The sequence below is a fragment of the Ursus americanus genome, chromosome 9 (genome assembly GCF_024610735.1).
Source record: "Ursus americanus isolate L20-20 chromosome 9, mUrsAme1.1.p, whole genome shotgun sequence".
Lineage (NCBI taxonomy): Eukaryota > Metazoa > Chordata > Mammalia > Carnivora > Ursidae > Ursus > Ursus americanus.
This window is the reverse complement of record NC_142135.1, coordinates 47116918-47144503: the sequence shown is the minus strand read 5'-3', so window position 1 is coordinate 47144503 and position 27586 is coordinate 47116918. Positions and strand designations below refer to the sequence as shown.

General features: G+C 36.6%; 1 pseudogene across 1 annotated transcript in view; it reads right to left on the bottom strand.

Annotated features, from left to right (window-relative positions):
* Nucleotides 1–27586, bottom strand: part of LOC123797656 (small ribosomal subunit protein uS2-like) — a 54389-nt pseudogene that overhangs the window by 14562 nt on the left and 12241 nt on the right. Inside the window, exons 2-4 of the transcript XR_015725659.1 lie at nucleotides 23728–23878; nucleotides 20093–20964; nucleotides 19835–19886 (exon numbers count right to left, since the gene is read on the bottom strand). The product of XR_015725659.1 is annotated as a small ribosomal subunit protein uS2-like (transcript). The remainder of the gene's footprint in view (nucleotides 1–19834; nucleotides 19887–20092; nucleotides 20965–23727; nucleotides 23879–27586) is intronic.

Below are 27586 nucleotides of genomic sequence, written 5' to 3'. Positions count from 1 at the left end.
TTTTTCTTCTCTCTTTAACGTTACTAATAAAAGCTCATGGAGTTCTTCCAGAGTGGAAGTGTTTGTATGGGTTGATACCAATGTTTTGGTGAAAGTGGCATGATGTGCAAAAAAATAATACTGTGAATGTTTATAAAATAACACATTTAGTTTGCTCAGTTTTTTTGCAAAGGTGTTCATAACAGCAATGAAGAGTGGGGGGAAAAAAGTAAATGGAGAAGCTGAAGGAGATATCAAATATGATGACTTTTCAAAGAATTATAATGCATAGAAAACCAGAGAGGTTTTTCCTCTCTGTAATTGGTCTCAGCAGTATTGTTCCTTCCAAGCACTTGTAAATATTGTTGCCAATAACCATTTTAATTTTTGTTACTGGATGATAACAACTCATGGCTGTCTCCTTCTCCAGAGTGTTGCCCTCAACAAATCTAGAGCCACCTTGCCTAGAAAGATATTTTTTAAAAGGAGACGTTATGACACAATTTCTGCTCTAGAGCTCCCCTAGGGGAGACTGAAGTTGAAACCACAATTTTGCTTAGCTTTTTATCCCCTGCCCTATCCTGCTTCCTTCCTTCCCCTTATTCTGAGCATATGCTTGCAGTAAATCACATTAGTAAGATCCTCAGACTCAGGCTCTTTGTTCTAGGATATGGTCCTAAGAAGCAGCCTCTAAGGATGAGATTCTGAAGTTGGACCACTTCCCTGCTGAAAGGCAATGAGGACAATAACATGTGAAGTATTCATAGTCACTGGCTTGCTATAGCTCTGCAATTGTTAAGTTTCACCTCCGGTAAACTGTAAAGACTTGTAAAGGCATATGTAAGCTGTTGCTATGTTTGGGCATTTGAGAAGCATTAGAGAAACAGCAGATGAAAAGATTAAAATGGATTGCTAAGTGTTATCAATTCATTGAAAAGAAAACCTAACAGTCTCAAATTTACTAATCAACAACTTAAAGCAAAACATGAAAGTCAAAGGACCTCCTTGGCTGTCATTTTCTTAAAAGATTTTTTTAAGGGAGGGGGAGAGAGAGAGAGGGGGAGAGAGAGAGAGAGAGGGGAGGGGGAGAGAGAGAGAGAGAGAGAGAGGGAGAAAATCTCAAGCAGACTCCTCACTGAGTGTGGAGCCCAACTCAGAGCTCGATCTCACAGCCCCAAGACCAGGACCTGAGCCGAAATCCAGAGTTGCACGCTTAACAGACTGCACCACCCAGACACCCCCCTCCTTGGTTGTCTTTAAAAAGAACTTCATTTCCTGTTGTTGAAACATTGAAAATCAGATACAGGATTTGATTGTAAAGTGGCAGAGCCACAGAGAAGGCTAAATTCTCATTCTGGCAAATCCCCTATGACAAAGTCTGGGTCTGTTGGGGAAGTAGAACCAAAATTTGGGATGGGGATATCTGGGTAGATGCACTTCAGAACCTTGAACCTCTAAATTTCCCTTCACCCTTTGGGCCCACAGAATTGACCTACATTCTCTTACTGGAAGATAAATCCACTTTCACTTCCTTGCTTGAAGCCTATGTGGAGGACTCATACGAGACAGAAGCCTTAGACTACCATATTGCCCTCCTCAAGATCTGCTTCCACCTCCCTGGTTACAGACACATAATTAGGATCAAATCTCTATAGACCAGATTGGAGAAGTGCAAGGCCTGCTGAGGGTGGAGAGAGAGTATATGCTGAAGTGGCTATAAGACCTGGCTAATACGTTCCAGTAGGAACTGAGAAAGTGAGTGTATCTGGAGAGTGTTGGATGAAGAGAGATGGAATATAAAACTGAATATGGGTGTTTGTCAATATGCAGACATTCTTTAATAATGCAGGACTAAACATCTTGGTCAGGGCCATGGGTAAGTGCTCCAGTATGCTACTGGGATAGTTCCTCGGAGCTTAGGAAAAAAAAAAAAAAGATGCCCCATATTAAACCAACAAAAGTTGCCAGATATGTCATGTCATTTTAATGAAAGAAGGGACTGAAAGGCTTAGAGAAGTGGGCACACTAGAATGGGTTTGCTATATAAGACTGGAAAACCCTCCAAGTGACCATGTTTAATTTCAGATACTTCTGATTTTAAAGGAAGTAAATTCAGAATTTAATCTTGGCCAGTGCAAGACTCTTAACTTTGCCTTGGTTTTATGTTGTTGCCAGTAATGGTGTGAGAAAGATGGTGATGGGTAAAAGGGGGTGCTTCATATAGCTTTATGCAGAAGGGACATGAGGAGTAGGTATCCCATCCCAATGACTTCTTCCAGTCCTCAAAGGTCTCCACCGAGGTATAGCTTCAGTAGATTAGTCTTCAGCCTTCCATATTATTGTCTCTATTATACAGCTTAACATATTTTTTCCACAATTAACTAGAAAAAGCTTTAAAAATACTCCTCTGTTTTTTAACTACTTGTGCGAAACCAAATTTTCTTCATATACTTCAACTGAGACAATATACTGCAAAAGACTGAATACAGAAGAGATATGAGAATTCATCCATCTTCTATCAAGCCAAACATTAAAGATATTTCAAAAATGTAAATACTCGTTTTTTGTTTGAGACAATATAATTGTTTTTCATAAGCGTATGCTATCTATGTTAACATGTAATAAGCCTATTACTGATATTTTAAATAAATTAATAAATGAAAGTTTAAAACTGTCTCACTTTTAGCTTATAATACAGTAAATATAAATGGATATAACCCATATTAACGAAAGTTCTTTGGAGTCCTCAATAATCTGTAAGAGTGTAGAGTTCTTAAGAACAAAAAACTTGAGAACTATTGATCTAGAGGATAGTGATCAGGGTCCTACTTCTTCCATAAATAAGATTCCAAACAGAATCTTGAGCAGAGGATCATAGACTCTGAAAATGAAGACTATGGATCCCATTGGGTCAATAACATCCTGACAAGACAATTCCTGCCATGAGCCCATTGATGTGTGGCCTCAGTTCTTGCCCATTCTCAAGTCTAGTTATTCAGAATAATGTCCCATATCTTTCCAATAAGTTGACTTTGCTTAAGTTAACTGGGGTTAATTTCTGTTGGCTGCCATCAAATCACACTAACAGATAAGAGTGCATAATGATACTCCTTTATTAGTCTGAGTCTAAAATCTTTCACTTCACTTATAGTCCAAACTCTATTGTGTCAATGAGTTTCTGCCTATGGAGGCAAGCATCTGTGACACCAGGGGATCCACAACAACAAATGAGGAATTTAATTGAAAAACTTGGAAAACCCAATTCTGTTCTCCCTGGACAATTTTAAACCAATATTGCAATGTAAGGTCACAAGACATCACCTCTTTTTTTTTTTTTTTTTTTAATTGCATGTTGACAAACCAGTCATTAAAGATGTACTTTACCCCAGAGTCAGGGTGTCTGTTACATTTTATCTTCAAAGCATGGTACACACATCAGTGGAATAATCTACACAACAAATATGGGTATTGCTGGAAATGCTATTAGCCCCATCTTGGAAAGTGTAGCAATTAAATCTCTTCCCTCAGGTCCTCAAGAGGATACGTATTTAAAAACCCCGGCTCCAAACCTCACACCACTCAACATAATCATGGCTCCCTGAACAAACATGAATGTTCAGAATCTGTAACAGAAAGAATTTGAAGACAACAAATTTACTGAACAAACTTTCTGTAAGGTCTTATTTTAAAATACAATAGGCAATTCAGATTGCAAATTTACTTTACTCCCCTCCAAGACTAATTTTATGTTTCTCTTTTCTGACATGGTTATCTAATATCTTTCTATATTTTTCTGAAAGAAGATATTCCATGGGTGGCCTTATATACTAACTTTGATTAATTTAATAATCAGGCTATAGATTTGGTAAAAGATTTATGAAATCCATGAACCTGTACATGAACTAAGGGTCAATACCCTTAATATCTAGAATTAGCAAAGATACCATCCTGCTCTACACCTCCTTTGTCAGATTATATCTGAAGGAATTGCATCCATTCATGGGCATGACACATTTAAAAAGTGTATGAAGTAAAGAAAATTGAGCAGGTTGATAAATCAGATCCAAAGTAGACATTTTACAGAGAAATTTGGTTTGCCTAATTTTTGGTTTGCCTAAATTTTGATTAGCCTAGAGAAACGTGGACTAAGGAGCATGACAATGATTGCCTTCAACTATTTAAATAAAAGAGTCATCAGACCTCACCAGTTTATCACCAATTTGAAATGTAAAAGCTACAAGCTTTCACAATTTTCTGAAAATAGAGAATTCCTCATCACTGGAACTATACAAACGAGGCATGCTATAGAAGTGTAACCATCCTCCTCATTCTGAGATACTTTCACTCTAACTCTTCTTGTTTGTTATTTAAATATCTTCCACGTCTGAATCTGAAACTGATGTTGAATTAATGGGAGCAACTATGCAACTTATATCATACAAAATAATTTGGGGCTTAAAGTTCATAATCTATAACGATAAAATAGTTTTAAGTATGTATTTTATTTATAATTGTATTTATGTATTGTATTTATAATTGTATACATAGTAATGCTTTTCTCAGACATATAAGAATACCAGGAAATACACACAGAACAAAATAAATTAAGATTTAAGATGGCGGTACTAGAAATTTAACAAGCCAACAGAGCAAATGAACTTGTCCTCTTAACTGGAAATCAAGGCCCAAAATAGGTTTTAGGAAAGAGAATAAGATTTTATTTTCAGTAACTTTTATTAAGAGTGTTGTATAGATTTAATAGAGACGGGCAAGAGGACAGAAAGAACACATGAGTGGGAGAGGCAGGTTATAATTTACCAAGATATGAAAATGGAAGGTCTGTACCATAAAAGAGGCACCCTTTCTGGGCAGATGCAGCCTTCACTTGTGGGCAACAAAACAAATGTGCATGCCAGCTGTTTGGATTACAACCCCCACTAACCTGCACATCTTTAAGAGCAGTCCTGGGAATAAAGGCATTTGATTTCCATTTTAACAAAAGGAAGTGTTTTTTAAGTATAAATTCTGTGCTGTCTTTAAAAATATACCTGTTACCACCATATGCTTGGCACTATGTATTGTTAAAACAAAAGAGGACCACAGGACCGAAATGGAGTCACTTGCACTAAGCCCCATGTCAGCAAACAAAGAATTAATTAATACCTAACTTAATTAATTTTCTGCCTCTCCCAGGAATGTAACCTTTAACTAGTCATACTGGAGTTACCTGGTCAGCACCAGTGAGGAAATATGCTGGGTAGACCACTGCTGTCCCCAATAGGAAGGTGACATTGCCTGACACAATCAATCCACTCTGTGCCAGAAACTCCCTTTTCCCACCCCCTTCTGCCTATAAAAGCCTTCCATTTTGTACAGCTCCTTGGAGTTCCTTTCTATTTGCTAGATGGTATGCTGCCCAATTCATGAATCATTGAATAAATTGGACCTTCAAATTATATCTATTAGATCTTCAAATATACTCAGTCGAATTTTGCTGTTTAACAAAAATTAGGTATACATATATGATCTCACTCTTTAAAAAAAAAAAAAAAGTTGTATAGAGCTTTCACACCAATGGTTTCACCAAGGATTTATCTTTATGTAGAATTTGGAGAATCCATTTCCAGACACTTCAGAGAGGGAAGCATTCAATAGTAATTTTAAATATTAAGTGATTTTTCCAAACTAAGTGGAATAAAATTGAAAACACTTCAAGTAAATTACCAAAAAAAATTTTTTTTCTAGAAAAAGGAGAAAAACAGGGGCGCCTGGGTGGCACAGCGGTTAAGCGTCTGCCTTCGGCTCAGGGCGTGATCCTGGCGTTCCGGGATCGAGTCCCACATCGGGCTCCTCCGCTGGGAGCCTGCCTCTTCCTCTCCCACTCCCCCTGCTTGTGTTCCCTCTCTCGCTGGCTGTCTCTATCTCTGTCAAATAAATAAATAAAATCTTTAAAAAAAAAAAAAGAAAAAGGAGAAAAACAAAGATTAAAATGTATCTATGAAGACTTGATCATTAGGATCAAAGCCAAGCAGAAATTAAGTCATTATCGCTAGTAGAATAAAAACAGTTTTCAAAAAATGCTACTTATCAAAATACAGATACCTTTTTATGTCTCCTCTCCTGAAGACAGAGGAAGTAGCAAATGATTTAATAGGGGGAAAATGAGCTAATATTAAGTTGCTGGCTAATACTAATTTTTAAAGAGAATTATAGGTTATTTTTTAAAGAATATTGGTCCAAACATTAACATTTAAGAATTAGATTGATGAAGCAGTGTCCCTCTTTTGGAACTATAACAATAATGTTAAACATTTTGCTGACCAAAGTAGAATGATCATTTATGAGAGTTCCTGTGGAGCCAGGTAAATATCAATATGTTTCATTGGATGAATCTCAAGGCAGGAAAGCATCAATGATGAAAAACACAAATAATATATTCACAGCTATTGTTACTCACAGTTGAACAAGATCGACACCAAATGGTATAATTTCAGGCCTGTGAAAGGGTGGAGTGTAGAGAGGAAATTTGGAAACCTGGCCAAAATAATTCTCCTTAAAGTCTGCCAGCAGAATCATAAATCTCCACTATTACTCTCTCCTTTGATATTGCACTTTGAGAATCCTGCACCGAACTGTGCATCTTGGGGGAAAAAAACAAAGTAGGCAGACACTTCTGACATATAATTTGAGAAAAGAAAGACTTTTCCTCTACCCCAAAATATCTCCATGGCTAGTCTCAGATTTTGCACCCCATAATTAGATGTGCATTCTTTCTGGGTCCTGAAGGGCTTTTGTGTTTTGTTGTCTTATGCAACTGGAAAATTTTCCTGGGAAAAGTAAATCTGTCAATTAACACTTTAGAGAGAATTAGTTACTAAATAAGAGAGTGAGAAGTCTGAAGCCACACTAAAGGAAAGCACTAAGCAGGGTACACCCGAGCCAGATTTTAAATACTTGTCAGCTGTTCCAAGACTTTGTAAATGTACATGCATAATACTGTTAGTAACAATAAATAAAGCTAATTGAACACATTCTATGTGGCAATGTACCACTCCCTCACGTGAGTAGCAGATTTAAAATTTACCGGTCAAAATGCCCTCAGATGCTCCAAAAATGCTTCATTCATTTTTCTAGAATTGAATACGAATCAGTCTGTAAGCACCTATGTCCACTAATTGAGGGAAAATATAAACATGCCCAATCAAAGTAATTCCAGGCACTTCTAATTTTAAAAGAAGTAAATTCAGAATTTAATCTCACTCAGTATAAACTTTCAAGCTCCCCCTTGATTTCATCTTTTCTCCACTAGTGGTGTGAGATGAGGATAAGCCCAACTCAGTGCCTTCCCGTGGTGCTCAAAGGCCTCCACTGTGAAAGTACAGTTTCTCTAGCCTGGTTTTCAGGCTCTCAGGTTATTGTCTCTATTATAGACTTTGACCATTCAAAAACTTAAAGGTAAGCAATACTTTGTAAATCTAGGCTGGATCCTCCATCTCTATATTGACTCTAAGGGGGAAGCCCAGGGCAAGTAGGTAAATCCCAAGAAACAGCAAGAATGCAGAATGCCTCTGTTAATACTACACAAGGATTCTTCCACTACATAGGCATCATTTTACTTAAAATTGTCCATGGTTTTAATGGCTAGTGAGTGAAAAGTCTGGGATTTTCCTCAGGTGGGACTGACAGCAGAGTCCGAGCAGTTACTTAGCCCTATTTATACTGTCACTTAGAGAAACAACAAAAACCCCATCCACGGGCAACCCTCTTAGGTCCCCTCCCTCTTCGGGAGCTTTGTACTTCATCATTCAATAAACCTTACTATCACTCAATAAACACACACACACACACACACTCCATTATTAACACCTCAATTTTTATTTTATTTTTTTAAAGATTTTATTTATTTATTTGACAGAGATAGAGACAGCCAGCGAGAGAGGGAACACAAGCAGGGGGAGTGGGAGAGGAAGAAGCAGGCTCATAGTGGAGGAGCCTGATGTGGGGCTCGATCCCAGAATGCTGGGATCACGCCCTGAGCCGAAGGCAGATGCTTAACCGCTGTGCCACCCAGGCGCCCCTCAATTTTTATTTTTTTAAAGATTTTATTTAGTCATTTGACAGAGATAGAGACAGCCAGCGAGAGTGGAACACAAGCAGGGGGAGTGGGAGAGGATGAAGCAGGTTTCCAGTGGAGGAGCCTGATGTGGGGCTCGATCCCAGAATGCTGGGATCATGCCCTGAGCCGAAGGCAGACGCTTAACGACTGAGCCACCCAGGCACCCCAACACCTCAATTTTTATTGCACTAAGTTCAATGACTGGTTAAATTTGATGATCTAACAAAGGTCTAGGACACAGAAAAGCAAAGAAAAGAGGGGGAGGAAAACACCATGTGTTACTCTCAAAGAGAGACCCTAGAAATGTGCTAAAATGGGGGACCATGAAAACCTTCCTGTCAGAGTTAAGTGCTCTTCAGAGATTGTATCCATTCAGGGAGACAATTCTCTAGGGGTCTCTCATATTTCTGCCCTTGTGTGTAGAGCCACTGATGGCTTTTGTTCTGGTTTGTCTCTCAAGAATTCTGTATAGCAAACAGCCTTGGAAGATAGAAATGGTGTCTTCCTCTAAGGCAAGGCAGGTTTGCTTATTGTCAAATATAATAAAGATAATGTTTCCCTCAGGGCAAAAGTTGGGGAGGTTTGTTTGCAGTGCATTTAAAAAGATTCCTTAGCAGTGACACAAACTCATTGCACGTACTGCATCTACCTAGGCTGTTTCACTTCCCTGGTGACTTTGGGAACAAGGGAAACAGACAGGAACATGAAGTTTATGCTGTGTTTTTTCTATGAGTAATAGTCCTTTGTCTCTGATCCAGGAGTCTCATGTCCTCTGCCAACATCCATGAAATTGGCAGGCTAATCTGTGAGCCCGCAAGAAAGGGTAAAATCTCAGAGCATTCACAGTTTCCGACACCCACAAAATCTTGTTCTTTTCTTAAGGTAGCTCTTACTATACTGTTATTCTATTTTGGCCTATTAATATCTACCACAGGTTATAAACTGTTAGAGAACAGTGCATCAGACAACTTAGGCAAAGTTGTGAAGAGGTAACAACCTCAACTATTAGTGACTAAATATTGGAGTATTGATAAATATTTAATGACAAGCTCTCCAGGAATAAAAGTCTTGATTTGTAGTATTTGGCAATTTCCATAATGTAAATACTCTCACCTTAGCCAGTTTTAAGCTACTGGCATCACCTAATGCAGAATTGGGAGGAGATTCATACAGTCATTTCCCACAAACCAGTACAAGCCAACTCTCACACACTGCTGGCTTTAAACAACAAAGGCTTATTTCTTGCTCACACTACATACCTTTTGCAGTTCAGCTTCCATTCTGCCTAAGGTCATTTTCATCCCAGGATATAGGCTGAAAAGGCTGCCTTTATTTGGGACAGGCCAATTAGTGGTAGAGGGAAAAGAGTAAGAGTGGAGCCATTGGATGACTCAATGATTCTGCTCAGAATTGACATAAGTCACTGCTACCCACATTTTATTGGCCAAAGCACACTTGAGCAAGCATGAGGTCAGTGGATTGGGAAGTGTACTTCCCCTGTCAAGATAGATACAGTAAGGAGGGACAGCAAGTATTTTGACACTAATACAATCAACAATAATGTGTCTCATGTCTTTCTTCTCTTTAAATTCACACTACCCAAGACAATATTTTGCACATAGTTAGTACGAGGTTAATGATAAGACTAAATAAGCAGTTAGTGATCACTGAGTTTTAATAATAACATCAGAAGGATAGGCTAAAAGGTTTTCTGTAATACCAACTAATACTGTGATTTCAACTTTGTTTTCCTTTTTCCCCAATATCTTCCCAGAGGATTACACAACCCTCTCCAAGGAATGCAGTATATCTAGTAGTTAAGACTGTTCTACATTAAACAAAAATTTCTTGAACCCAAACTTTGTGACAAGCATTGTTTTGGACTTGTGAATAGATGGCGACATGAAGAAAACAAATTTCTTGCTCTCGTTGAACTTAAAATCTACCAGGAAACATACCATAAGCAAATAAATAAGTAGACATATAATATGCCATTCCATGATAAGTTCAGTGAAGAAAAATAACAAATATTTCACTAGCATTTATGAACATTTATGAAACCTTTTTTATGAACATTTATGAAACCATAGCAAGAGTACAAAGGGAGGCTCACCTACATTCCCTTTGTTTTAATTAGTAATTAAACCTTCATTTAGCAAAGAATATGAAGTCACACAGACTAATGACATGTATAAGTTGTGAATTTGATAAGAATAATTTTCTTATTTGTTTTCATTGTTTTGATCATTAATTCTTTATTAAATAATTTGTAATGTGTTTTCATAAATTTTATGTGGGCTGTACTTGACTCATTGTTTCTAGGTTTTAAAATTTTAAGCGGTCTGCTTTTTTGGAGTTTTCCCATTTCATTTTTCTTTTCAGGTTCCTTTTATTTTGGGGGATCGGTTTTGTATTTTTGAATTTCTATCATGCTTTCAACTTGTCCTCATTCTTAAAGACCTAAAGAATAAAAAATATATAATTGTATTCAATGTACTCATAATTTGAATTTATATTTTATCCAAAAACATAATAAATATAAAAATTAAAATTATTTTCATTCATGTTTTCAAAAGTGTTCTATTTTTTCTAAAATGTTTAGAATTACCCATTAACATTAAAGGGCAAAATTCAAAATTATGATTAATGAAAATAAAATTTTTAATTAACATTACATAAGTAAAGCTAACATTTGAATTTTATTTTTCAAAGTTTTAATGAAATCTTATTAAAGTTTTGTCAAAGAATGAAAACTATTTGCAATTTTACATTTTATGTCTAATGCCAATGTAAAGAACTAGTATCGTGCTTTGTAAATTATGTTCAGCTCTATATACAAATTTAGGAGTAAATATAAATTGTTAAATATTGCAAAATATCTCTCAGGCCCCACATGCAATTATTGTTCCTCAGGTCCCACATGTCGTTTTTCTGAGCCATAAATTGGAACAGAAAAAAGGTGCAGGGCACTATTGGGAGGTAGTGTTTCATTGTGCAAGAATTTATTGTATTCATGCTATCTAGGAGAGAGGATTTGAGAAGTTAATGAGTCTTAAAGTTCTTCCACTGCCTTTTGAAGTCATGTCAATCTCAGATGTTGGCAACAGCACAATCTGCAAATATTCACAGCGCACTCACAGGATACAAGTTGCCTTTTATTTTGAAGGCATAAGTAAAAAATACGGACAGACATTTCCCTGGGGCCTGAACATGTAAGTTTTAAGAGTGTATGTTTAGGATGGGGCTGCGTTGTGCCGGTTCTGAGAAATGGCTCCTCAGTGATAAAGATTACCTGCATGTCCTTTTTGAAATCTATTTTTGTGCTTTTGTAATATGGGGGCACCTCTAAAGCATGGAACCATGTAGTGCCTTGTAGGCTTTGGTAAAAAGTTTAGATTTTATTTTAGATGGAAAATCTTTAGAGAGTTTTTAGCAAAAGTGTGACCTGATCTTACACCAATTTAAAAAATATTTTTCTGAATGCAATGTGAAGAATGGATTATAAAACAGCAAAAATAGAAACAGGGAGACCAGTTTGAAAGCTATTGCAATGGTGAGGTGGAAAATGAAGATGGTTTAGACAACAGTGACGGATATGGTAAAAGTGGCCCAATTCTGGAAATATTTTGAAGGCAAAACCCAAAGGAGTTGTTGGTTCAAACCTCCACACTTCGAAGATTATTTTTCTTCCCTTTGAAAGGGGATCATCTTTAAAAATTGGATTTATATAAAGATTAAACATGATAGTCCATGTAAAGTTATTTTTGTGATGTCTGGAATATAATACCCATGTCACAAATATTAACCATTAAATTACTTTTGAATCAATACCTAATAAAATCACTTTTCCCAAATATCTTTTTTCAGGCCTCTAGGTTTTTGCACATTTATCTTTCTATAATTAGAAACCCATTGATCCTATTCTTTTCCTGTCAAATATTCATATCTATCAAGGCTTTGACTACCAAAAAGCTTCCCAGTCTCAAAAGAATGAAGACAAAATACTGAAAATGATAGGAGATGGGTTGTTGTCTGCAGGACAGAAGATCTTAATCTTCACGAGCAGTTATCTATTCTACTAATTACCTTTTAATCTGAAACTGACTATTGGAATACTACACAATACTATTTCATTAGCAATTCATTAATTTTTTCTCAATCTCACCTGTATGCATGAATAAATCCACAAAAATAAAAACTAATCTTGTCAAGAGACTCATAATGATCTTTGCCTAACTGCTCCAGGAACCATCTCCCCTCTCATGAGGAAATATTCTGCACTGAACTACAGAGACTTTATATTGAATAGGGCTTATATATGCTACACACCAATACACTGGAAAATTAGACCTAGACTACATTATCACTATATGTTTTACAATTGGTTGAATTATAAATAATTCTCTATTATTGAGGTTCTGAATATATTCTTTCAATATTATAGAACTAAAGTTGTCTTTTCAAACAGAGGACAAATTATAATGCCTATTACATCCAAAACTGTTCTTTGGTTTTAACAGTCCTATCACTAATTGTGCAGTCCAAAGGGGATTTGCAAAGTAAAGATAATTTATCAAAGCAAGTGAACAGATGTGTTAATCAAAATGGTTGCCACCGTAATTACTGATTCAGTCATAGCTAGAGAAGAGGGAACTTTGTTATTTATTCATTTATTTAAATTTTTTTTACTGCAGCATTTTTTTTTAATTTTTAATTTTTAATTAATTAATTATTTGGCTAAGAGGAAACTTTAAACTTTGTGAATAATAAAAGCAGCTGGCCCTTTTTGGTGGCAGTTCAATTTAGTTTTGTCAGGAAAATACATGAGTCAGAAAGGCACTAAATTCTCAGGCAGAAACATCAAAAAGAATGACCCATGTTATTGAGGGGATAATTCTATTAGCCCATAAGGTAGACACAGAGTTGCAGAGAAGAAAAAATATATTTAAAAAGAATCACCAGTGATGCATGCTTTAATCTATTTTTAAATGACCACAGGAAATTCTCCTCTGATGAAGAACACTGATTTCTACATTTCATTGCATTTAGTTGCATTTAATGTTTCTTCTTTAATATATATCTTGTGCCTAACTCCATGAAAGCACTAACACTGTTTCATAAATGTTGATTTTTATCTATTTCTTCTGCTAGATTGTGAACCACTTATTGAAATAAGGAACACTAAAAACAGTTCTAATAAGGATACGAGTGGCTCACTTCTGGACATATTAAGTTTGAGATGCCAATGAGGTAGCATACCAGCCTATTTCACCAAATAGATCTTCCAAGTCTGGGATACTTTCATGTTTCCTTGTATGTTGATTATACACTTCAGATCATTTTATATAGTAGATGTTCAATAAATATCTGTCGATTGACTCAATCACTAACGAAAATTTCATATCTTAAAGCTGATTATTTCGTTCTGCAACTTAATAAAATTTACTCTAGCATCCTGCTTTCAAAGAAAGAGATCACATCATCATGATCATCATAAAAAGTCGATGATCTCTTAGTGTCTACAAAACTTACTTTTGTTAACAGACTGCTATTTTCACTTTGATTACACCATCTAAAGAAATGTGTATTTCAAGAGGACAGTGTTCATGCTAACAAGTATAGTCACACTATATGTCAAGAAGTGCTGGGCCAGGTTGTATTCTTGCAAGCAATTTTCTAAGAAAGGAAAAGGAAATAGGGAGCGGAAGGAGGCTGACTCAGTGGGAGGCTGTTTGTTAATTAGTAAATATGTGCTGTACACATATTGAGCCATGTGGCTGCTTTTCAAAAAAGCAAAGTACATGGAGAAATTTCGGCTGTTTCCTGAAAATATGCTCACTCACACTTCCCCAATAGAGAGATTGTTTATAGCCTATAAGAACTGAGGACTTTGTTTTATTGAGAAGAAAGAGAGAAAATGGGGAAAGGGGAAGTAGGTATTAGGGAGTCATCTCAGAAGCAGGCTGAAAAACAGAAAATGTTTGTGGCTAAGAGTTTGTTCAACAGAAACAAGTAGAGGCACACTCTTACCAGAATGGTACAGTCACATTTTTTCTTCTCAGAACATTTGCAAAATCAAACTTGAGGACCGAATTTGGTTGTGGATGTGGTGGGAGGTTGGTGACAGTTGTTGGCACCCAGTTAAGTTTTCCTAGTATGTTTAAAACATAGACAGGTTAATCAAGGACTGTTAGGATCACCAGGGCTTAGACTGTTGTCCAGGCCCTTAGCCCATGACCATGTCACTGAGTTCATGGACTTTTGTTTATTTTCTCAACAAATATTTACTGAGACCATACCAAGAGCAAAATATTGTTCAAGGTGCTAAGAACACAGCAATGGGGAAAAAAAGAAAAAAAACAGATTAATGTCTCTGCCCTAAAGGAATTTACATTTTCCTGGGGGGAGACAGGACAATAAGTACATAAATAGAATTTTCAGATGATGATAGGTGCCATGAAGAAACTAAACTAAGGTGATGCAATAGGGAGTGACCTTGACAATCAGTAGAATAAAATCCTCTCCAAGGTGCCAGACTGGATCCATTAGAGCCCCTGTGGGGATCACAGACCACTCAAAATCCAAGTCTGTGCAGAAGACAGTGTATTCATCCCTATTGGACAACAGCCCTAAAGGCTCCTAACTGGTCCTAGACCTACGCTGGCTACAAAAGGCTCTTCATGATCCAGAAGCAACTGCTGTCCAATAGCTCTGAGTTGCTCTGAAATTATAGGCCTCTTTCAGCAGATGCTCTTGACTAAAATAACTGCTCCCTCCAAGCATGCCCTGATTTATGGCCGGCTTAGTTTTCTTGATTGCCTTAATGTTGTTGATATCAAATGCCACTTAACCTTGAGCCTCACCTCCTTTCTCTACTAGACTATCCTGCTTTCTTTCAGCAACAAGGCAAGCTTGCCTAATCCTATCTCAAGACTAAGTCTATCTAGTTGTAACTTGGATGAAACATGCTACTGACATGCCCCACAACGATGACATCCTGGCAAAACCCAGTCTTTGCTTTCCCCGTGCCAGAACCCAGGACTTTTGCCAACTTGCCTATTTTCACAAATGCTCCAGCAATGCTTTTTAAATATATACTATCTAGGATATTTTGCCAACTGAGGTTTAGATGTTATGCTTTGAACACTTGGTAGTAAAGGGTCCTGAATAAGATATCCAAACCGAGATTGCTAATTGGCAGAGAAAAACTCTACCCATCAATACCAAAAATGTCAACTGTCTCAGAGGCATACCTACGGGCACAAGAATTCAAACTAAGTGACAGAAAAAGTCTGACTTAGAAAGCAGTAGTGGTTACTGGAGCAGTAGCGTCAGGTCTGTGCCAAAATGGCTCAGGGTAAGGCAGAGGCTCACGTTAGAGTGAAGTTACTCAGGAACAGAAACTAAGAGTCTTTTAAAATAAACCTGGCTGCCTAAAGGAGAACGAAACATAGGCATGGATAGAAAGATGCAGAGAAGAGAAATGGTGCTGCCTGAGAGAAAAAATTTTAAAAAGGTGGTTTGTCTGAAGTTGTTTTTTCCAGCAGTTATGAGGCCTAGCAGTACTATCTATAGTTGGATTATGTGAGATTCTCACATAGTCTTCAAATTAACTCCCTTTTACCTGATCTATTGGAAAGTTTTTCTCAGCACCCTAGGCAAGTATCTTTGGAGTCAGAAGCTACATAGCCATTTCAGGGTATCTTGAATTCTTTGGTATAATGATCACTGCCCTGGCCTAGTAAGTCTTGGGGAGTTATTCCCATGCTACCTTGACCTGTGCCCATAGGTATACCTCTCAGACAGTTGACATTTTTTGGTACTGATGGGTAGTTTCTCTCTGCCAACTAGCAGGCCCAGAGTTCAGATATTTCATTCAAGACTCTACCACTAAGTGTCCAAAGCATAACATCTTAACCTCAGATTCTCAGAAAGAGAATTTGTTTGGCCCAACTGTGCTTTGAGTTGTTTTTCTCTGAGTTATCTGTCCAGTCGGCTGTGGTGAGACCCTAGAGTTAAGGATCTTAAGACCTGTGCTACAAACATGGCAACCATGGGTGTGGTCAGGGGAGAGATTTTCTTAGATGGAAGGCAGGGTGAGTCAGGCAATGAGCCAACAGGTCCAGTGACACTGTAAAGTCCAGTCATCACCCACAACTATCAATAAGGCCATACTTTCTAGGCCAGTGACCATAAAGAATCTCGTGTCTCCAACTTATATGAATGCTGAAATTGTCCATTGTTAGTGAGAATGTAGTTCTAAATATTTCCACTTTCCAAAGGCAAATCAGATTGCAGACATGCTGAAGACAGACATCTTGTAAATCTTGATCTAACAGAATTAATCTACTAAGCAAGAAGTTGTGAAGTAATGGTGAATAAGAATGTGAATAGCAAATAATTATAAGGGACTAGAAAATGGTGGCAGACTTGCTTGCACTTACATATGCTGGTTCTTCTCCCTAGAATGTCTTTCCTTCCACCATCTTGGCAAAGTCTCCTTCATTCCTCAAGACCTAGATTAACCACCATTTCATCTGGAAAGCCTTTTCTGACATGGCCCACTTTCTTCTCTTTTAGGCAAAGATCATCAGTCTCTCCTTTGATCAAATGCAACATGCATATCGTTTCAATTTTTATTTGAACAGTTCTCACGCTAACTTACATGGATTGCTTTACAACACTATGTCTGCAATGCTAGTTTAAGTCCCTTACAGGCAGAAACACTGTCTTACTTGACTGCAAGAATTCCTGGGCACCTAGCTCGGTGCCTGAAACAGAGTCGATATTCAAGAATTGTTGACTGAATGAGGAAGAGTAAAAGAAAGTGTATTATTGATTTGGCACAAGTGTAGTCTGAAGAATGTTCCAGATAATTGAAGTTCATACCTCCATCAATCAACACTTAAAATGTTTTATAAAGATAGAAATCTTTATAAATTGTTTTACAGATTTTTCTGTCTCATTAAAAAAATGAAACATCATGAATACTTTCTAATTTATTCAAATTCCTTATTTTGAATCAATTATACTATTTTTTAATATAGTCTCAAGAAAGCTTAGTTCAGGTACCACCTTCACCAGGAAGCCTTCTCTAGCCCTATCCCATCAGACTTCACTAGATATCATCTTATATTATTCATAGAACTCCCTTGTATACTTCTTGCAATACTTTATGAAAATTACCTGCTAATTCACATGATTCCACTACTTCATATGGTCACACACCTCTGTTTTCCCCATTTGACACTGGGCAAGTCTGGAAAGGACACCCCATCTTATTCATTTTTTTCATTGCCAGGGCCACGCAGAACCCACTAGGTACCCAACAAATGTTGAACTTAAATGAACATAGTGGTGTTATAAGAGGGTTTTGAAAAGTGTAAAACTATTACTTTCTATACTAAATTATTCCCACTTTTTTCTATTTTATAAAATAGTATTAGAATTTTTTATATTGCTTCTGTTTTCTCTCCAATTATATCATGTTACTCCATCAGATTAACTATCTCTAGAAGGCCCTTTACATCCCTTTTACCAATCCAATGATTTCCAAATTTTTTTGATCACATATCTTGATCAGTAGAAAATATTTGAACCCACACCTCTACTAAATGAAAGTAAATTTGTGTATACATTTACACACATTTATTTACAAATTGAATGCATGTATTTTTATATTGATATTTTATGTATGCTCACAACCATAAGGGAAAAAAGAGAAAGATTGAAAGATTAGGTAATAATAAAGCAAATATTTTTAAACTAAAGTGATATTTTATTATGTTTATCAATAACAAAAATTTTTTTGCTCATACTTTGTAGGATCATCTTATTTTAATCTTGCCATAATACTTAGTGATATAATATTTTGAGGGCTTGGATTCTAGATTTGATTGATGCAATGCTTAATTTTAATGGCCATCATAGATGAAAAAAATATTTCAAATGGACAAAGTAAATCTTAGTCTTCAGTTATTAAATTACAATACTCATTTTTTATGCCCAGGCACTAACAATATAAAACTTTTTGTTGAAATTCAAACAGGAAAGTCAGTTCTCCTTGATGTCACCTTGATGTAGGCATTGTGTTTCTTAAAAAATGTAAAAGGATTCAAAACTCTTCATTTGGAAGATATTTGGATAGGGTAGAAAATTCTATTCAAAAGTTATATTTGTGACATGGATGGACCTGGGGGTACTACGCTAAGCAAAATAAGTCAGACATATAAAGACAAATACCACATGATTTCATTTGCATGTGGAATCTAAAAAACGGAACAAACAAAACAAAACAAAACAAAACCCAAACTCATAGTTACAGAAAACAGATTGGTAGTTGCCAGAGGGGAGGGTGTTCGAGGGGGGAAATTGGTGAAGATGATTAAGAAATACAAACTTCCAGTTATAAAATAAATAAGTTACAGGAATATAATGTACAGCATGGGTAATATAGTTAATAATATTGTATTAACTTTGTATGATGTATGGTAACTGGACTTCTTGTGGTGATCATTTTATGTATACAAATGTGTAAAAAAATTTTTTAAGATTTTTTTTTTTGAGAGAGAGAGAGAGCACATGCACAAGCAGGGGGGAGGGGCAGAGGAAGAAGCAGACTCCCCCACTGAGCAGGGAGCCGATTCCAGATTCCAGGACCCTGGGATCATGACCTGAGCCACAGAAGACAGCCGCTTAACTAACTGAGCCACCCAGGCGCCTGGCAATGTATACAAATGTCTAATCACAGTTACACACCTGAAATTAATATTATATTGTATGTCAATTACACATCATAATAAAAAAGGTCATAAAGTTTGCAACTATAAGCATTCTTATAGGTTACATACTTGTATCAGTTTTCAGCCACAATATCACATATTATTCAAAATATTTTCAAACACTTGTTTTTCAAATACCTTTTCCATAATACCATTTTCCCCAAAATTGTTTACTTTCTCATTTACTGAAAAAAAAGTTTGCTTTATTTTAATGATACCTAAAGAATAAGCATGCTTGCTTTTAAATATTTGTTAAGTAGCACTTTATTGATAAATCTTTTGTCATCAGTGAAAAGATCAGCAAATTTTAAACACCTTTTTGTAAATAAAAAGTTTAATTTGTCTTTAAATTCCACAGCAGTTTTAAGTATTTTTCAATGAAATAACCAGTAAAAATCTCAATGGTCTCAAATATTATCATTGTTATTTCCTATTTAATTAAGTCGTGTAAATATTTGACAATATTTTAAAGGCTCATGTTTTTATGAAATTAAGAACCCAAGTTGATGCACTTCTGGCTTCAGTTTCTCTGATGAAAGAAAAGCTTGAGTATTAATGATGCAGTTAAGAGATTTCACACATAAAAACATTACCTAGAATATTTTTGAATTTTCAATTGCTGGCAAAGCCTCGGCTCCATCATAATATATATTTCCCATAAAATATTTTTAAAAGAACTTCGGTAAGGATTTTCTTATTGCTGAGAATTTACCTTTTTCAGTAAATTCTTCTTTTTCTTTAAAGTTTTTCTTTAAATTCCAGTTAGTTAGCATATAGTATAGTATTAACTTCAGGTGTACAGTATATTCTTCTTTTAGAGGCACAAAATTGTGATCCATCATGAATTTTCTTTTTGAAATACGTTCTAGCAAATAGAATCTAAGACACAATAGAAATGCCAATATAGCCACCGGATTCTATCCCTACATAAATTCTAATGCTATATAATTTGTCTTACCTGTTTCTCAAAGTCTTCAGCTTCAGCAGTGTTTTCTATGTGTCTTCCAACACTAGTGACAAAGGAATGGATGTTAGTTTGTGGCTTATTGCTTCATGAATTATTCCAGTCTATTTACTCTGGAAGAAAAAACAGTTTTCTAAGCGCTTTTTTTTTTTTTTTTTTTTTTAGAAATTGTTTTTTCTTCCTTCAACCTTATTTCCATTTTGTTTGCCTTTGTGGAAGAGCAGCTTAAGATCAGTGAGTGGTTGTTCCTACCCTTTCAGTGGCCTGAGCAGTGGGGGCTGCAGACAAGTCTTCAGTGGCCGGCCGGGCGCTCCCATCTTCAGCAGGGAACTGCTGAATGGGCACAGAGGGCGACTGCACACCTTCCCAGGAGTCTGCGACTTTGGGCGGAGTTGCCCTGAACTCTGGAGCTGGAGCGGTCCATTCACCCTGAAATTCCTCCTGGGCTACAGCCTTTCCAGCAGCAGCCTGCTCTTCCTTTTCAATCTCTTCAGGATCTCTATAGAAGTAAAGATCAGGCGTGAGCTCCCGTCTGTGTTCACGGGAAATGGTGCCACGCAAGCGCGGAACTTCCTGGGCCCAGCATCCACCCCGTCAGACCCCTTGAGCGAGCTCCCTTGTTGCCAAAAGGGATGGCAATGGCCACAGAGCGCAGAGGAGAGTTTGTGTTACCCACGCAATGGTAGGCAGGTTAACATAAGACGCCTCCGCGAGAAGCCGGTGGTCAGCCCTGGGATCAGTAACCACCAGAAGTCTCAGCTCCCGGAGGCTGCCTGGATCTGGGCAGTGACGTCTACAGGAACCAAGCGGCCAGCAATAGCCGTGGCTCCGGTCGCAGCAGCACACTTCAGCACGGCTCACTGGCCAGTCTCCCCGGATGATACGACATTGACAGGAGCCAGGTTTTCAATGGCAACAATGGTACAAGCAGCCAGCAGAAGCTTCTCCCAGGTTCTTTTCAGATTTATGATATAAATGCCATCACATTTCCTTTTATAGATGCACTGTTCCACTTGGAAATCAAGGTTGGTACCAGCTAAGTGGGTTCCTGCTGCAGGGAATTTGAGGACATCCTCCTCCTTCACTTGCAGGACGTCAAGGGGTCCAGATATTGTGAAAGATTCCTTTTAATTTAAGACAATGCCACATGGACCCCTCCCTGTGTGGAGTGGAAAGCGCAAGTGGTCTTTTTTAATAAGTAAACTTCTAAATATTTGTTATTGAGTTTACTAAAGTGTCACTTTTGAAAAACTTCTGAAAAAATTGCACAAGATTGTCCTTATGTTTTGGATGCTTAGTTTTTTAATCTCTTGCTAGTCATGAGCTCTCTCAAGGCACAGTATATGACATGAGGATCTCATTAACAATAATAACAAAAAAAATCCACACTTCAAAAAGCTTCATCATAACTTTGAATCTGAGGGGAGGTGACTTTTTGTTATATCTGAATAAATCTTTTTTAATACTGTAATTGTCAAAAAGCTTGCAGCTAAAATTTTCTTTTTAGCCCAATTGTGCTTGTATTATTAATTTTATCTGCTGTTCCTTTGGAGGATTTTTAAGTCATTTGTCCATTTCGTGAAGATTAGTTTAAGTAGAACTTAAAGCAACCCAGATAACCCTCAATGCTTCATGATGAAGAAATGGGAGGAGGTGCTCCTTTGTTCTGGGAAATGCAATTCCCACTCCTTTGCTTCCATGTGATACCATGTTAAATTCTAACACCAGACATTCACGGGCTACAGACTGTGATGGCCCGTTGTCAATATTTTTTATTATGTGGTAGTAAGTACTAGCTTTTTTAAAAATTAATTTTAAATAAGTAGAAGTTTTATTATTTTTTTCCCAAAGTACAATGAATAGCCTGGTTCTCCCCTGAAGTACATATACCTCACTTTGGAGTAACTGTTCTAATGTTTGGTTGAATGAGAAAACATGCTAATGCTTTGGAAGATTTCCATCAGCTGAAGTCCTGAGATTCTTATTATCTTGAGCATCAGAATGTATCATTTATTGTTTGGTATTATTTTTATTGTAAATATATTTGTCTTGTCTCCTCAGCTAAATTATAAGTAACCGGAAGTCATGGTATACTCTTTTCTTTTATTCTTCACATTACCTAGCACAGTTATGTGTCTTGAAGATATATGATATGTATGTTTTCTTGTGCTAAATGTTTAGCTTCTCATATGCTATTATCTTGTTTCCCTGAATCGCAATTTATGAAAGGGCAGGAAATTTTTTACTCTTCTTTGAATTCCCCACATCTGCCGCATACCTTTCAATGAAGATTTGTTGACTAAAACCAGATAACTAAATAGATTTGACTAATAACCTCATTTTTTTTACACAGAAATTAAACCAATAAACTATGGATCAGGGCTCTAATAAAATTCATTTATTCTTTCATTCATGCATTCCATCAAGTAATGTTTATAGTGTATTTTCTATGTACCACACATTAATTACAACTGTGGCATAGCAAAACAGAAAGTAGAGAACACAAACTAAAAATACCATAAAGTAAACACACTATATGATCATCATAAAATCACCCATCTTTAATAGAAGCTAAAAGAAGCTGTTACACACTCTCATAAAACTATTCGATTTTATATGTAACATCCAATGTGCTTGTAAATTATTAATTCAGTATTAGTCTGTTTTCCTCGCTGGAAAGTAAGTCCCACTGAAGCTCAGACCAGGTCTGGCTTGTTACTACTCCACCCTGCGGTGTAGCACAATGCTGGCACATAATCAAGTATTCAATAAGTATATCTTGGATGAATGCATAGATGAATGTATGGGGAGAAAAACAATACTGACAGCATACATTTTAAAATCCAAAAATGGGGAGAATTATAAAACAGAAGATTAAGCTTTTATTGAAGACAATTTGAGAAAGACAAATTATTTGAGAAGATTACTCTATGAGTAAATTTAAAAAGAATAATTTAAAAGATAAGTTTCTATTGGATTTTGGCAAAGGCTGACAGGTTCAAGAATTCAGTAATTTGCTTAACAAATATGTACTGAATTCATATAAAGTTTCAGGCACTGTACTGGGTGCTGAGATACAGAAGAGTAAGATAAACTTGTTCTCTGTCCATACGGAATTTACAGATATGTAGAAGGTATTAAAAGACACAAAGATTATTCTTCCAATATGTAAAATAAAACAAAAATCTCTATTATCAAAAATAATTGCATGTTTGATAACACAAGCAAATACCTAACAAGTCTTTGATTATATTTTGGCATACATATATATTTTGGTTATATATGTGTAACTTAAGGTCCCACATTATGTTCTGTGGTTTCATGTATAACTGATGCTGTTCCACACTCTAGATGATTGTTCATGCTTTGCTCCTTGTTATAATCCTTTCCCACTTAAGGTCTTTTACTTCTCCAAATCTACTTATCCTTTAAATATCTTGGACAAACACAGCACTCACCCGCCATCTGATACCCCCTCAACCACCTTTGTGTGCGTGACCCATCATTGTACTTATAATAGTATTTATTTGTCTGTCATGATTTGTCTGTCTCTTTTCTGAACTCTAAGGACCTCTAGGGCAGAGGCTAATTTTCACTGATTTTGTATTTATAACGTCTACTACAGAATAGATGATCAATAAATCTTTGTTGACTGGAGCTGAAACTCCTATTTTCTATTTAGAAACCTGTATCTATCGAATATGAGTAGGACTTCACCTGACAGCGTGTATTTCCAAGATTTCTTTAAAAGGCATTCTACAATCTACTAGTCATCAGGAAAAATCATAGCTACAAGCATTCACAAACCTGATTACATTTTCATTTCTTCTCACCAACAACTTAAATCCACATAAGAATTTGAGGCAGAGAATGTAATGTATCTTTACCATCCTGATCACATAAAATCCATTTATCTTCTTAACACTTGAAGCACCAAAAGACTGCATAATAAGCAAAGTCACACTATTTTTGGCAAGTCTCGTGTCTAAAGTGCCGCTAAAGTGCCACAGGGGAACATTCTCGGTACCATTGCCACTCCTGGGATAATAAATGAATTTCTCCAGAGACAGAAGAATACAAAAAGAGTTATGAATATATGACAATACCATCTGTGAATATTAACTCTGACTTGGTACCTCAGATACATAGTGAGGTCCCTTCATTGATTAATTATTATGTTGGTATCTCTGTATTATCTGTTGCCACAATAATGTTTCATAACAAACCACCCAAACCCAGTGTCTTAAAATAATAAGCATTTATTTAGTTCATTACAGGTTGTCGATATTGAATAGGTTTAGCTGGAAGCTTCTTCTGATCTCATCTGGATTTTCTCATACATCTGAGGGCTGGCTGGCAATTGGCTGAACCAGGGTGGCCCGAGCTCAGATGTCTGAAACAACTTAGCCTTGTTCCACATGTCCGCCATATCCTTCCTGTAGACCAGCTGGACATGTTCCCATAGCAGGGCAGAGGGGAAGAGTGAGCAGGCCCAATCATGCAAGAAGGCAACAAAAAAGCACATGCACCTTTCAATAAAGCCTCTGTTTGTGTCATGTTGGTAAACATCCTAGTAACCAAAACAAGTCACATGCGCAAGCACTGAGTCAGGGTGAGATGGAACTTTAAAATTATAGGAAAAACATTGTGGATTCAAAGAAGTCATTAAGTGGGGTCATTAACACAACCAATCTATGGGCATCTGGATTCCTGAACCTACCATGATACTAAATTTTAAAAACCTATGCAAGAAAAATTGCATGACATTTCCATATAATGAATTCTGGGTATTTCAGAAAGTAGAATTCTCTAAGAAATATACTACAGTGTTTTATTTTTTTTTAAGATTTTATTTATTTATTTATTTGAGAGAGAGAGAGAGAGTGTGCACAAGTGGGGGAGGGGGGTAGAGGGAAAAGCAGACTCCTGGAAGCAGGGAGCCTCATGTAGGGCTTGATCCCAGGACCCTGACACTATGACCCAAGCTGAAGGCAGCCACTTAACCAACTGAGCCACCCAGGCACCCTAACTACAACGTTTCAAAGTTTTGAATTTTATTTGGAATTTGGCATTCAGTTTCACAAAGCTATAGATTTTTAAAAATATATTCTCCATCTGACATACTCTCATCAAATATAAGGGTAAAGGAAAACTATGCAATAATAGCAATCATAAACTACAAGTGATTTTGTGAAATCCAACAAAGTAAAACTATTAAGACAGATAATACAGAGGGTACACTAAAGAAGGAAAAAAGATGTAACAGGAAAATATGTAACCTACAAAGATTGTGTACACGTGCACGTAAGCACGTACACATACACACGTGAAATATTAGTCAAATCTTCTGAATGAATATTGAAAAAAAATTGCTTAAACTAGAAAATTGGACCTAGCAATACTTTAAGAATATAATGGCATCAGTTAGGTTTTTCTGGCAGCAAAAAAGCCATATGTAGGTAACTTCAGTTGATATGCAGGGACATAGGCAAAAACAGTCTCTCAACAGTCATACGGTCAGGCATCCTGAAAAACTGGAATGCCATTCAAGATACATAGGTGCTCAGTGTCTCTGTAACTACAGTGATCCAGCCGGGGTTCCTGTTCACCCTGTAGTCCCTCAGTAGCAAGCACTGCTACTTTCTACTCTAGGTTCTCTCCCATATGGCTAAACTTTTCTCTGCTTCTGCAATGACTGTTTCTATCTCACTCTCACTTCCTTCTACCTGTTTTTACTTTTACGTCTTGACTTTGGATTACTGTGTCATTCTATAAAGACTCTCTGTTTCCATGCCATCCTGTTACCTCTATCTCTCTGAGTGTCTAATTCTGCCATCACTTTTCGGGAGTGTGTTGGCAAAGCCCTTATTCTATGCCATGTCCTAAGCTAAAGACTAATTTTTAAATGAGTATCTGTGGCTCCAGAACCCATCATTGTTCTGTTCAGCTATTGTCCAGTGTTAGTGTTATTGGGCAAAACGAATCCCTCGGTTGAGGCTGTAAGTATTCCATGCACTCTGCAGCCTCTCAGAAGAGGGTAGCCTAAATGTCAAGTGCTTTCAATAGACTGTCTAATATAAAAGCACCACAAACAAGAAAAGACGAATCCAGGAATGCAAAGATATATCACTATAAGGAAACCTTTATTAATACAATGCTAGTGTGTAGTTTTATTTTCAACACCAAGCAATTCTCCAATTCTCAGGGGACACTGACAGGGTATCTGACAATTGAACTCAATTCTGAAATTATCTACCTGGATATCAAATCCCCTAGTTTATAAGGTGAGGCTTTTAAGACCGCCCCCTGATCTTCTACAGGTGCCATTTGCAAGTCCAGGTTGTCACCTGTTTTTCTAACCTACTGGCTAGAGATTGGAGGTTCGCATGATTCCCTCTTTGGGTTTGATTAATATGCAAGAATGGCTCACAGAACTTTGAAAAATGCTTTACCAGTTTATTATAAAAGAATATAACTCAGGAATTGCCAGATGGAAGAGATGCATAGGGCAAGGTATATGGGAAGGGATGTGGAGCTGTCATGCCCTCTGCAGGTGTGCCACTCTCCCCAGATCTTCATGTGTTCACCAACCCAGAAGCTCTCCAATCCCTGTTCTTTGGGTTTTTATGGAGGCTTCATTATATAGACATGAGTGATTAAATCATTGCTCATTGGCAGTTGATTCAACCTTCAGCCTCTCTGCCCTTCTCAGAGATCAGGGGAATGTTCTGTTGTTCTTGTTTTCAAATTAATCTATAGGTTTAGTGCAATTCCCAACTGCAATCTTGAGGAGTTTTCTTTAATTAGACAAAATGACTAATATAACTGATAATAAAAATCATGTGAGAAAAAAAACTAGAAATTTTGAAAAGGAAGAGTAATGAAGAACATTTCCCTTAAAGGTAGCCTGTACATACACCCTATGGTTATATCCTGTGATGTGTGTCAACCCTCTGTTATGATTGCTTCGTTCATTTAGTTCACACCTGTGCTTTACCAGTTGTTAAGCATTTGTATATTAACCCTGCTTATAGGTATTAAACTATATTCTATAGCTATAGTATTTAAAAGTGTGATACTAATGGTTGCAAAAATGGAAAGACAAATAAAAGGAAGAGAATAGATGGCCCAGAAATAGATTATTGTTTAATTGAATTAAAAAATCTAATTTTAATATTTCATACTAGAATTTCTCTTGGGAAAGAAATCCTTTTGTTGAGAAAGATAACTTAATATATTGTGCAAGGGTAAAAGGTGAGAGTCTAGAGGCATAAGCTGGAAGAAGATAATGTAACAAAAAGATAGACAAACTACTTTGCCCAAAAAATTAAGAATGAAAAATTTGTATGAAAAGAGAATGAACAGAGGAAAAATCTCATGCTTGTGGAGAGAGGTGGCCAGTGAGAAATTGCTGGCTGTAGATTGGTTGAAGGCTTTTTGACAGCAGGGAGTTTTTAAGATCAATTTTATTTATTCAATTTTTCTTTTTTAAGTTTTTATTTAAATTCCAGTTAGTTAACATAGTGTAATATTAGTGTCAGTAGTAGAATTTTGTGATTCTTAAGATCAATTTTAAAGTATTTGCAATGCCACATGAAAATCCCCTTTGTCTCCCTCTAACTCTCAGTGAAGAATGTTACATACAGAGAATAACTTCCATGAGTGAGGGTTTTTTTGAGGGGGTGGGGATAGTGAGAAGGAATCCAAGAAAAAGAGTCTTGAAATTCATGTCTAGTATGAGGAAGA